The following is a 13,703-nucleotide window of genomic DNA, read 5'->3' as shown; positions in this document are numbered from 1 at the left end:
TATGTCATCAGATTTGGCGCTCCTATTGGTTCTTAGTTTCTAGGACTCTCATCAAACTGCAGGAAAGTGTCTGCAACCTTCTGACATTGTTAGAACCTTATCTGTAGAAAACTTTGATCGCAGCAACAATTAAGTGGTTGTCAGTTAACATCTCAAATCAACAATCAAAGACCACCGATTATAGGGGGATTTCCCAAAATTGTCGCTGATTTCTAAATCGTGGCTGATATCGAACATAGTGAGCATGACATGGTTTTTACTAGGGATTCTGGGCCCCATGTAAAGGTTCCATTCCGTTGCCGTAAGCAGGTGGCACACTAAATGCGACCATACCTGTCAACCCTCATAATAAAAGCATTCAATTGCTTTCCTAACTTTTTATGCTCACTAAACAAAATATTAGGTGTGTTTGGAAAAAAAAACACCAAGATCGACATTTTTACATTATTATTGTTAATTATGTGTAAATGTCTGTTCAAACATGCACCCAAAAACCAGACATTCGCTCGGCTTCAAATCTCATGTACAGAATCTGTTTGGGAAACAGCATCTATTTATTACGATGGAGCGCGTCGGCTGACAGTCACTTACATGACTCTTTTGAGGATTGCATGGGAAAGGCGACAGTATCTGTAATGAAAAGCCATTTCGTAACTAAATAAAATGAAAGCACAGAACAAATTCACATTTAAGAGCAAGGGGTGTCCCCTGGTGGTTTGGCGGTATGGGTTGCTTATAGGGAGGAACGGCTCTTTAATGTTTATTGCCACCCTTCATAGAAAGATTGAGGAAGCGGAAAAAATGCAGGACAAAACTGTAAAATACAAGAGAATCCCAGGAAAAACGGGAGGGCTGACAGGTATGGATGCGACACTCAGCACTACGACATGGCGGCCACATGACAGTTGTAAGTATCTCACACCAGATGTGCACATTCTAATGGTATTCAATATGAAAATATTCAGATGGCGCTCTGTGGCGCGGCAGAAATATAAACAGTGTACTGAGTCAAAGCTGGGCGCCATGGACAGCCGCCGACTTGCGGCGTCGTGTGCGTACCCTCATGGAAATCTATGTATAGAATTCTAAAATATGTGGCACGTCGCAGAGCAGCGCATCCGGTGTGCGACCCCCTTTAGACTTGCAAGCCTGCTTTACCCCCATCATGTCCACCCAAGTCCAAAAACCCACCATGAGATAGCAAAGTATCCCTGTTGGTTTTACTAGAGATTCTAGAGCATAAGCTTCTGCCCTGAACCCTATTGGAAAAGTCATACTTCAGGAGTGGGATCCTCTATAGAAAATGCGTTCCTCATTTCTTAGCAGAAATTAGCATTCGAGTTCCCCAGAGACTTCATTCTGGGCCTCATACTACTTTTTGGTGTACTGTATAATAGGGAAGTATGGGTGTCAGACACAGTTAATGCTGATGGCATTCACATTTGGACACCCAAGTTGAAAAGATTCAATGATATTCATTCTCGTATGTCACGCTGCAAACTTGGCAGAGCATATATTTATCATATAGAGTGAATGTGTCTCTTCAAAGGACTTGGGTTTAACTGAATCAATATGGATTTATTCAAATTATTTGAACAATTTTTCACATTGGAGACATAAATCTATGATCGTAGAGTAAAAATATCTTCATTTGTGTTCTGAAGATGAATTAAATGGCTTTGTGACAACATTCGGCTGAGTGAATGACGTCAAATATTTAGGGGAATCAACCAGATTCATCTTAGATTCTTAGATTAATCTTTCATCTTAGATTTCATTTTGGTCTTGAAGTAGAGTTAAAAAAACAACCCGAAAACAGCATTTGACTTCGAAATAAATGAAATATTCCATTTATTTCAATAATCCTTTATTGACGGGACCTAAAACAGGCGGAACGGTGAGGGATGTGCAGCCCGAATCCATTACGACAACTTTCCTGCTGTTGACGCTTGTTTGCTGGCAGTCAACACTGAAGTGTTTTGGCAGTCTGATGGTCTCAGGTTGCACTTATTTTCTGTGTGAGGTCTGCAGACAGTTTTGAAACGCTGCCCGAATCCTCCCCCGTTGAAAGCGGCGATATTATTTCTGCACAGCACAATTCATCCCATTCCTTACGTCTGGAGATGTTACATCAGTGTCTCTTGGGGATTGTCTAGCTTTACAAACCTCATTGCAAAAGATTTAATGAGGAGGATTTAGTCAACCTCAAGCGACAGGGGTTGAATTTTCCTATATTGTTGATGGAAAACAATTGTCTCTGCGCATTTGAGTCATCCGAGTGATGTACTCAGGATTGTATTATTGTTTCATGACAAACGATGTTATGCAAGTAAAGTAATGCGATGAATTTCTTTGAGCAACTGGTTGTGGTTTAAAAGCATAATGTCATTTGAGTTTTGAGATTTGTCATATTTAAACCAGATTTTGTTTTGCTGAGTGCTGCTATTCTTAAATACCCTTGGATGTTAATGTCATTGAGTTTTTTACAGGGGTCTCAGACTACTTTGGGGGCAAATGTTTACAACAATGCAATACTACATACATTTCTTACTGCAGTTACATAGATGTTGATCCATGTATTGGTCTTTATTGTTTGTAGTTGATTTGTATCTTATTGACTCTCTGAATATTAAATAATTGCATGTTATAATTGTCAATCTTTATGTTCATTACAGCTTCCACCCAGCGTCTTACAGCAGCAGGATTGTATGATGGCGTGTCTATATATTACTGAATCACTTGCATGACGAGACTCTTTATTTCCTGTCCATCACAGCATACAGGAACTTCAGCCTCGGCTCAGTCCACAGTAAAGTGTCTCCATTTCCTCTTTATTTTGTATACCAGCCTCAGGCTCCCGGAGAGGGAATGAACCGTCATCACAGGATATGTGTAATCAGCTGATAGAAAACCATCAGAAGATATGGGCACCTCTGGCCCTGGCACTCTCTAACCCAAACTAATGCCACCTGAAATGAATGTGATGGCAGTCGCTGAGCTGGACCATGTGACAGATTTATAACAGGTCAAGGTGTGCCATTGATTGATTTTTCCTTGTATATTCTGGGATAAGCTCAATCGACAGCACTGACAAATGTTAAAAGCATTTCCACCTACCCATCTTTTTTAGAAAATAAAGCAAATTTGTAATTTATGGTGAGGCACTTATAATGGAAGTGATCAGATTCATAGGATTATATATAATACGATTACAAGATGTAGGTTAAGCAACTTGAATGCTGAAATATACCAGTCTTTCTGAGTCAAGTTATATCAAAGTCCCATTGAGGCAAGTCATTTCACTCGGCGGCCATCTTTGAAACACCTCTCTGTGTGCTTGGGCATTTTGTCTGAATGGGGAAACACCAAATTCTCCAAAACTGCTAACCAAGCTAATCAGGGTATCTTCCGTCCATTCCATATCCGTTTTTAAAAAAGAAAAGAAAAATTAAGAAAATGGCCGTTTTTTGGTTTTTCTTTTGCTCACAAAAAAAAGAAAAAAAAAAAGAGTGATCTCAGAGTTAGGACGTGTTGCAGCTTTTAAAAAACATGGAAGGATTGAAATTTATTTTAATAAATAACAAAATTTCTACATTTCTGCAACCCACAATGTTAGACATTTATTGCGGCAAAGTAATAAATAAGGCTATGAACTTAGCACCCCCCCCTTTTTATTTTTTTTTTAACTAGTATGTGTTTTGGTTTGGTTTACTTACTCAATTATATGACGTTATTTATTTATTTATTGTATTTATTCATTTTGTATTGTTCTGCTTTTATGTTAATGCTCTGTATTTGATATTCGGGTGCATTTTTTGAAATAAGACAAATCAATAAAATTAAAATCTTTAAAATGCAATGTTGTTCAAAGAAAGATATGAAGACATTTGGATGTTTCACGTTTAACATTCCATAACATAATTAAAAGATTCAAGTAATCTGGAGAAATTTGAGTGCGTTAGGAAGAGGAAGAGGATGCAGGTACTTGATTGGTCTGCCTACAGTCCCGACCCGTCTCTAATAGAGAATGTGTGGTGCATTTTAAATATCAAAATGCGACAACAAAGACCAGGTACTGTTTCCCACTTTAAGACTTGTTTGCAGGAAAAATGGGACAAAATTACACCTAAAATGCTTCATCACTTGGTGTTTTCCATCCCAAAACGTCTTTTAAATGTTGTGAAAAGGAAAAGGCAAGTTTTAAATGCTTTACTGTTCCAACTTTTTTTTTTCCAAAATGTGTTGCAAGAACCCACATTCCAATAGGATAACAATAAAAATCACGAGGAACACATTAAATAATGTTGGTTGTATTGTCTGCAATTAAATACAAGTCAAAGTAAAGAAAAATCAAATGTTAGAAATTTCTAATTTCTTTTTTTTTTATTTGAGTTTGCCGTTTTCCATACTGTCCTAACATTTTTGGGATTGTAGCACATTCTACACTATTCCCCTTACCAAACATGCTGTAAATTACCATCAGCAAACGTACAGCACACATTTCCCCTTCAGCTCCTTTTCTTGTAATCTCCCTGCTCGGGTCGGATGGGAAAACAGGCTTGTTTCGTGGTTGCCTCGGAGAGCGGGGCCCAAACAGAGGAGATGTGATTCGATACACGTTGATTTTCTCCATCTCGCATCTCCCTCCTCAACAGGGGCGCGCTTTTAAGCGGACGTCGTGCGAAGGACAGGCGTGTCTGTGACTCTCTTCCAGGGTATTTTCCAGCCGCCATGTTGACTTGGCGTGGCGTCAGCGGAGTCGACAGCAAATGAATTTAGAGCTTGTTATGGGCCAGCAATAATCACTGGCATGTTCGGATTTCTCTCTCGCGAACCGCAGAGAAAACACTCCGGCTGATCAAGAAAGAAAACAGAGCGAGGATTCCCGCCTGACGGACGTCAGTGATGGCGTAACCTTGGCGGGCGTCTTGGTGCGTACAGAGTGTCGTCAAAATGACTGGGGCTCATTTGGAGATGCTCCAAATCTGACGCAGAACAGGCATTAGAGAATCTATGCCAGGCATAAAATCTGGTTGAAAACACAAGCAACTGTCTAAACGTTGCCCATAATAAGTGGTTGCCCTAAGTACACCTGCAGGTTGCCCTCGTGGTCCTCTGCAGGCCCTATTGGGACTATATAAGCCCCCCTCTGTAAGTGAGGAACCGCCAATCTAGTCCAATGGGGGTCACCACAGGCAGCCGAATGCCGTAATGAAGCCCATATGTGGACGCCACAAGCATCTTGATCAAATTGGCAGCGATCCCCATATTCTTTCGCTTTGGCTTTCTCTTCTTCCCGCTTTCTGTCAGCCTGCTGAGAGCAATTATCTCCCCCAACCTCATTCTCTCCAATGAGTCCTTTTAGAAAAGACATCACTTCCTGTCCCATCTCACAGAGGTCTTAATGTAGGTTTATGGCGCAAGGGTTAATGATGAACAAGAGTGTTGTTGATGAAGAATAGTTTTAAACGTGTGTCAAGGTTTTGGGATATATGGTTTTGAAGGAACCAACTTATAGCTTGAAAATACCCGAGTATAAATGTCTTGATTATTGTTTTGGAAAGCTGTTAAATATATTTTTCACAGTGAAAAAGCATCACTATTTAAATTATTATTGTTATTATAATTATTATTATATATTATAATTATTAATATTATTATTATAAGTTGCTCTACACATTTTATGTTATTCGTACATGACTTTTTTGAAATCAGAACTAGGAATTAAAAACTCATCTTTAGAGTTATATTATAGAATGTTGACACATACATACATACATACATACATTCATTGTAATGGTGAAAATTATAGATATTTCTTTTATGCCAAAAATCATTCGAATATTAAGTAAACATTATGTTTAATTTTTCAACTGTGAATTTATCAAATGCACTTAATTTGGTCTACTTTAATGGCAAATTTCCCAATATTTCGATTTTTCAACCCTCAGAAAGTTTACACCGATAGAAAGAATATTTCATTAGTTGTCAAGCAATGTTTAAATGTCAATTTAAATAAATTGAGACTTATGACTAGTTTTGTGGTCACAAATAAACATAAATAAAAGCGTGGATCAAATTCGTAGTAATATGATTTTAAACCATTTTAAATCATTTTCAAGGAATGTTTTATTCATGCAGTTATAAACATACTAATTATTATTTTGAAAAAAATTTAGGTGAATTTCTTTTTTATGAACATCATGATTATTTCGGTAGGTTGTTGCACCACATGACATTATACAACCAGAAAACCTGTTAAAATCTTGAAGAACTCGTCGTAGAATTGCAGTATATTAAGAAACTTATTTACATTGACAGATGGTCACAAGGGTCTGTTAGAGTTTTCTATGATATCACAACCTGTTTGACATTTCTTTACTGCATGTTGGTTACATCACATAACTTTCACTAAAGTTTTTACAAGTTACTCACCCTCAAGTGATTTCAAACGGTCATCATTTTCTTTCTTCGGTTGAACACAAATGAATATATTTTCAAGCAAGCTAAAAACCTGACTTCCATTGTAGGAAAAACAAATGCTATGAAAGTCAACTCAGCAGGCACAGGATGTCAACATGACGTCAGATTGATGCTGTACCCCATCTTCGTGGATCGTTGAACTTTGTTTGGAAATGAAAATCCTGTTAATGTTAGAACCCAACATCAGACCGACGTCAATGACCAACGTCCAACCTAATATCAACCCAATATCAATGTCTAATGATGTTACAGCCTGACCTTGTGTGGATGTTGCCACTATAACGTCTTTTGCACATTAGATTTTGGTTGCCGTAGCCGACAAATAAATGTTACTATTTGACATCAATATGACGTTAGTTTAAGATGTTGGCTCGACTTTGGATTTTGTTCACTTTCCAACACAACCTAAAAACAACCAAATATGAACGTCTAATGATGTTACAGCTTGACATTGTGTGGACATTACCACTATGACGTCTACCAGATATTGGATTTTGGTTGCCATACTTGACGAATAAATGTCAGTATTTGACGTCAATATGACGTTAGTTTAAGATGTTGGCTCGACATTTGATTTTGGTCACTTTCTAACACAACCTAAAATCAACCAAATATCAACGTCATTTCACATCGTTATTAGACATCAAAATAACACTGTCCTTAGATGCTGGCGACCTAAATATAACTTAATATTGACGTCTTATGATGTTGTGTGTCTGCTGGGAGGTTTCCAGCTTTCTTTCAAATATCTTTTTTCATTAGAAGAAACTTCTAATGGTTTGGAATAAGTAAAGGGTGAGTAAATGATGAGTGAATTTTCGTTTTTGGGTGAACTGTTTCTTTATGTAGACAAACATTTAATAGATCCGGACAAAAAAATTATGTCATGTAATTTATCCACTAATCCAAAACATAAAATGCGAACTGGAACCGCAACTGTTTGTCATTATTTCAATCCAGACTTCCGTGGGATTCAATAACTTCAAATCCCAATCCAAAGTCAACCCGTTCACCTCAATTCCAGTCATGAAGAATGAACTCTGTAAACACAACCTGTGTGCCTGTATAAAAAGCACCCAAAAGCCAACAATAAAATTCACTGTGACTGTTTCCCTAACTCGATGCGCAACCAACTTGCGGAGCAAAGTCGGCACAGCGCGTTCATTTCGTAATTGAAGTTAACAACCCTCGTCTCTTACCAGGCTCTTTTCCAGGAATACAATCATAAGTCCTGCCGGAGGAATCGCTCCTTTTCCTTCTCTGGAATGCATCGTTCCTGAATATGAGTCCTGCGGGAGTAATGGAAAAATATGGGCATATTTCAATAAACAATTGCAGCAGATGCCGAGCTCTGGGCCAACTTTATTCCGGCCCCTTGTTTCATGGATGACGTGAGACATTAATAAAAGACAGAAAGACTTGACGAGCCACCATTCAGAATTGTTTTCAGGTGGTCTGTTTGGGATATTAACCTTTAAAAGTGATTGTAGTGCTCTGTCCGTTGCCCAGCAATTGCTATCGCTATACAAGACAGCGAAATCCCCTCAGTAGAGCCTCGGTAATAAAACGTCCCACGACTCAAGTGACGTGATGTGCTTGATATTGTTTTAGTGGTCGTCGTAAAAGCCCTGTCATTTCACAGCAACAGACTATCATTTAAAGTCATCTGAAACCTTCTTTTCCATGTCTAACAAGAGTTTCGCATCTTCTGAGAACGCACGAGCGCCAAAAAATGTGGATGTTTCTTAATACCGCCGTTAATATAATCCCTGTTGGCTGCCTGTTTGCTTTAGTTGGATTACAGTAAATGAGCTTCAGGCTGCTATCGGGTAATAACAAGCTTTAACATCTAATAAGCACCTCATGGAGAGCCTTGGCTCACTGTTCGTGCTGTTCTTGAGGGCCAAATATTAATGGTTTCATATCATAGCAGCTGTTATTTTGTTTCAGAGTGGTCATAATGTCATGATCTGAGAGGTCGTGAATTAAATATATATGTATGCTCGCTTTTGGCGACTTTATTAGGAACATCTGTTCGACTTTTCATGAACACGAATATTTCAAGTATGGAGATGAATGAGAAAATCCAAACGAAGAAGTTCAGATGACATCAAAAAACACGCCTCACAGCAAGAAGGTCGCTGGTTTGAGTTCCGGCTGAGTCAGTTGGCTTTATTGTAATGAGTTTGGATGTTCTCCTCATATTCACATGGGTTTTTTCCGGGTGCTCCGTATTCTCCCTAAAGACATGTGCTGTTGACCTTTTTGTTCAATGCGGAAGTGTGCTTGTTTTTAAAATTGTTTTAGAATTTCCGATTAAGTGGCCTATGATAGAACTCAGCAAACAATATTGTGTTTAATAGACATCTAAACGTAGACAGCTTGGCTAAAACAAGGCTAAATTTGGGCTGTCAGTGAAAATCTAATAGACATCTAAGAATAGGCCAAAACTAGACTAGTCGTCAAATAGACAGATTAGACAGGCTTTATATGTGTAGTCATTCATTTCTGTTCATCTGATAAATAGTTTTGGCCTATTCTTAGATGTCTATTATATTTTCACTGACAGCCCAAATTTAGCCCTGTTTTAGCCAAGACGACAATGTTTAGACGTCTATTAGACATCTTTTAAAAACAAAACATGCTTGCTGGGAAATAAAAGGCAAAAACAGTCAAACTACTAGCTTTACAAAAAAGTGTGCTCATAACTATAGTCATATATGACTATAGTCAAAACAACATCAAATCGACATCTAATATTGGTGTAAAAAAATTTCAAAAAAATGTATCACATATTTTTGACGCCAATGTTAGATGGCAATTTGATGTCGTCTTGAAATCGAGGTAGTTTACAGGCATTGCAGGGATACAAAATCTGGTGTGAATTTGTATTTTACAATTTAAGTTTAATAAGATAATAAAATAGATAATAAATAAAATAAAGCATTTTTTGATTTAAAATGGGACATCAAAATGTGTGGATGACAAATGGACATCAAGGTTTTGACATTTGAATTTTTATTGTTGTCAGCTAGATGTTGTTTTGACATTAAACAATCTTACGTTGGTCACACTTTTACTTTTAAATACATTTACTACAGTATTTATTCATGTTAACTCATGTAAGTTAATGAAAATACAGTTGTTCATTGTTAGTTCATGTTAACTCAGTGCATTAACTAATGTTAACAAGCATGGACTTGAATGTTAATAATGCATTAGTAAATGTTCAATTATGAATAATAAATGCTGTAAAAGTGTTGTTCATGATTAGTTCATGCTAGTAAATGCATTAACTAATGAACCTTATTGTAAAGTGTTACCCTCAGGTTAAAAATTAAAATGTCAAAACATTGACGTTCATTTGACATCCACACATGCCAGACGGGTAATCCTAGTAATGAGGAAAAAGTCTGATTTAAGTGACTTCAGTGACATAATTGTTTGTGCTTGTGTGCAGGTCTGAGTATTTAGTGGCATTTTAATGCACAACCAAGACTAAGGTTTACAGAGAATGGTCTGAAGAAGAGAAAATATGGCGGTTTTATGATAAAAATGCCTCGTTTACTACAGATATCAGAGGAGAATGGCTAAACTGGTTACAGCTGGTCAACAGAAACTCAAACAACTACTCATTAAAATAGTGGTTTGTGAAAAAGCATCTCAGAACACACAATACATCAAACCTTGAAGTAGAAGAGCTCACTGGTGACGCCTGTTAGCTAAGATTACACAACCAAGGATATTATTTACACAGACTCATCAAAAGTGAATTGGAAAAACAGCTCCTGGACTGATGATTCCAGATTTCTTGGATTTTAGTGGCTTGAATTTGGTGTGAAAGCTTGCTTTGTATCAAAGGTTCAGGCTACTGGTTGTGTGTGACTAACATTTTCAAGCTTTGTGCTTCCTCAGTATCAATTGAGGATCATTTAAACTCCCCCGTTAACCTGATATTGTTGGTGTATCCCTTTATAACCATAGTGACTTTGATTGAACAGAATGTGTAAGCCCAAATCACCTCAAACTGGTTTCTTAAACATAATTGAATTCAATTGAACTCCAATGGCCTGCACAGTCACCAGAGCTCAATCCAACTGAGCACCTTTGGGACTTTTGTTTTGTTGACACAACAAATTTGCAGCAACCGCATTATGCTGTCATGTAAACAAAAAACAAAATCTCTGCCAAATGTTTGCATCACATGGTTGAATCCACGCCATGAGCTGTTCTGAAGGCAAAAGGCGGAGCGATTCGGAACTACTCAAGTATGCGGTGAATGTGTACAATATTTGCTTTGCATATGTGTGTGTTTCAGAAGCCACAAGATGCTAATAAGGTGTGGCAGTGGTTGAGGATGTGGGCTCACAGCTCAAAGCTTGTAGATTCAAACTTTGCTACAGATGAGTCATAAACAAGAGAACTACAGAGATTTAACCAGGTTATTATTTAATTAACTCTATGTGCTCCGCGGAGACTCGGTTACAGATCCTTGTTAGCATCACTGCCAGTAATAACTCCATACAAATCCCACTCCCGAGACTCAAAACAGTATTAAAGCAGTATTATGTTGGGTTCACAACAAAAGCAGAATTAAGTGCTTGTGCGAGCAGATTATATACAGTTAAAGTCAGAATTATTAGCCCTCCGGAATTATTAAACCCCCTGTATATTTTTTTCCCAACTTCTGAGTTTTTTTAACACATTTCTAAACATATTAGTTTTAATAACTCATTTCTAATAACTGATTTATTTTATCTTTGTCATGATGAAAATACATAATATTTGACTAGATATTTTTCAAGACACTTCTATACAGCCTAAAGTGACATTTAAAGGCTTAACTAGGTTAATTAGGTTAACTAGACAGGTTATAATAAGTCCGGAAGTCATTGTTTAATTATGGTTTGTTCTGTAGATAACTGAAACATATATTGCTTAAGGGGGCTAATAATACTGACCTTAAATGTTTTTAAAAAATATAAACTGCTTCTATTCTACCCAAAATAAAACAAATAACACTTTATCCAGAAAAAAAATACTGTGAAAATTTTCTTGCTCAAAAAAGAAAAAAAAAAAAGAAAATAATTTTGGCCAAATAATTTTGACCTCAACTGTAGACGCACGGCTATAGACAAATTTCCAATGGATGGCTCAAATTAAGTAGATTTTGTGACGAATTTGCTGCGAACACATGAAATTAGCACGTGGTGGAATTTATTTAGTAAATGTGTTTTCATTATATTTTAAGCTGTTTTTTTTGGGAGGCATAAAATTTTATTGAAGTTCTGCACAAAATTGCACATTTTCAAATGTATGTGCACCTTGGACAAGATCAGATTTTTGCGATATTCTAAAATGCACATAAAAATAGTTGGGTAGAAACAGTGTCAGTTGCATCGCTTTACTACCATTCACAAATCCTCTGCTGGAACAGCAAAGAGTTGATAAAATCCATGTATTTTGAATGAAATTAAATGCTTGCAGGTACTTTTAGAACTACACATGCACTCTGGCTGTCTCAAACTGAAATATAAGCACTTTAAATGCTATTTGAGCAAATTATTATTACTATTATTATTATTATTAGCAGATTATATTGCTGATTTGAAAAAAAGCCTCAAAATGTAATACTTTAGTTATTGCTTTAAGCATAAGACCAATATTTGAAAAAAAAATTTTTACAAGCTGTTTAGTTAGTATTATTTAATATATACAGTTGAAGTCAGAATTATGAGTACCCCTTTGGAAATTTTCACCGTATAATATTTTTTCTTCTGGAGAAAGTCTTATTTGTTTTATTTTGGCTAGAATAAAAGCGATTTTAATTTTTTTTAAACTCCTTAAGAAAGGAGTTTTAAACTCAGTGTTGAAGACAATGAGTTAATTCAATACATCATCACTTCAACTTAAATGAAATAAGTTCACAGTACTTGTATAGAATAGTTTTTAAACTCAAATGGTTTGTAGCAATCGGTTTTCTCAAATTTCCTCAAAAAGACATGCTCCTAGTAAGTAGTTCCTCAAATGGTTTGAGTTACCTTAACTTTTTGGCATTTACAGGGTGGCATAATGTCAAAAATGGGACAAATAAGCTCATTTAATGGCCAACCTCTGTGAGTCAGTGGGGAATGGTTTCCCCTGGCTACTGGCCTGTGGATGGATGGATGGATGGATGGATGGATGGATGGATGGATGGATGGATGGATGGATGGATGGATGGATGGATGGATGGATGGATGGATGGATGGATGGATGGATGGATGGATGGATGGATGGATGGATGGATGGATGGATGGATGGATGGATGGATGGATGGATGGATGGATGGATGGATGGATAGATAGATAGATAGATAGATAGATAGATAGATAGATAGATAGATAGATAGATAGATAGATAGATAGATAGATAGATAGATAGATAGATAGATAGATAGATAGATAGATAGATAGATAGATCTATAGCATTTTTTGCAAATGCTTGTCATAAAATATCCGGTATTTTTCTTTTATGTAACAAATATATTTGAAACTATTATATTTCAGGACTTTTTTGCACAATTAATAAACCTGTAAAGGAATGTCACTACATTTGTTTGACTAGCTGTCTGTTATTTAACGCTCTTTAACTGTTTCCAGATTGGTTTTTTTCAATAAAAATAACACACATGTACTGGCACACACACAGTGTATCAGAATATTTAAACTATTAAATATACAAACAATAATCAAACTGATATATATACACAGTGCTATGAATATTTTTATTCATTTCTTAGTGAATATAGGCAATGAGTTTTGCTGAAATTAAACAAAACTGATTTATTAAATTGATATATTTATTAAAATAATATTTTAGTCACCAAACATATTTAGAAATTGAAAGATAATACAATACTTAATACAATTAACAACAACAAAAAAACCTACAAAACATTAACTACATTTTTCTTTTTTCTTCTTTTTTGCTTCTCTATATTTTTTTTCAAATTTGTATTTAATATTTTTCGATAATATGTAAATTTATCTGTACTAGTTTTTGGATGGTTATCGTAAGTTATTTTGTTAGATAAGCTCCAGATTTGGCATCAGTACTGACTAATCTAATGTATATGCACATATTTAATATTGTATAGCTTCCTATTAAAAATATGAATGTAAAAGAGAAATTTGTGAGGGGTGTACTTATATATGCTGAGCACTGTAAATATACTGTTA

At 36.2% G+C, this 13,703-nt stretch overlaps 1 long non-coding RNA gene across 2 annotated transcripts in view; it reads right to left on the bottom strand.

Annotated features, from left to right (window-relative positions):
• Nucleotides 1–5,733: 5,733 nt before the first annotated feature.
• LOC141380097 (uncharacterized) overlaps nt 5,734–13,703 on the bottom strand; it is a 25,192-nt gene continuing 17,222 nt past the window's right edge. Inside the window, exons 2-3 of one of the 2 annotated variants that reach the window (XR_012397530.1) lie at nt 7,683–7,772; nt 5,734–6,644 (exon numbers count right to left, since the gene is read on the bottom strand). This is a non-coding gene — a long non-coding RNA (uncharacterized lncRNA). Of the gene's footprint in view, nt 7,545–7,682; nt 7,773–13,703 lie in introns of both variants that reach the window. The other variant, XR_012397531.1, reaches the window with a different exon arrangement.

The sequence above is a fragment of the Danio rerio genome, chromosome 22 (assembly GCF_049306965.1).
Source record: "Danio rerio strain Tuebingen ecotype United States chromosome 22, GRCz12tu, whole genome shotgun sequence".
Taxonomy (NCBI): Eukaryota; Metazoa; Chordata; class Actinopteri; order Cypriniformes; family Danionidae; genus Danio; species Danio rerio.
Note: the sequence above shows the minus strand (reverse complement) of the source record. Positions and strands in the feature narration are given on the sequence as shown.